A 444-nucleotide genomic window follows, 5' to 3' on the forward strand; every position below is an offset into this window, starting at 1 on the left:
GGCATGTCTCCCAGCTGACTCTGTGCGGTGGCACGGTGCCGTCCCCAGGCGTGGGACACCTTCACGTCACCTGCTTTGCCGTGACAGCGCTCGATCCCCAAAGGAGGCCAGACACGGGCTGCGATTCCTGTGGGTCCCTCCTTTTTTTGGCTGGGTGCCTGACTGTGTGTGGCTCTCGGTGAAGAAACGAAGCCGTCGGTGTCGCTGAAAGAGCCGGGTGACGGCAGAGCTACGAGGAACTTCCCGGGGCGGGGGGCTGTAACCAGGTGAGAAACCTGCTGAGACAAGGAGGGCGAGCCCCGAGCCGGCCGCTGAAGCCAGTCTGACGAGGCTTGCTCTCCTCCGACTTTGAAGCCGAACAGGTCAGGGCCTGCCGAGCAGCTGATTTCCTTCTCCCTTGATGTTTCGGCGCGATACCGGTGGCTGCGCCGAATGGCTTTTGGC

The sequence above is a fragment of the Cariama cristata genome, unplaced genomic scaffold, assembly GCF_000690535.1.
Source record: "Cariama cristata isolate BGI_N322 unplaced genomic scaffold, ASM69053v1 scaffold25635, whole genome shotgun sequence".
NCBI lineage: Eukaryota > Metazoa > Chordata > Aves > Cariamiformes > Cariamidae > Cariama > Cariama cristata.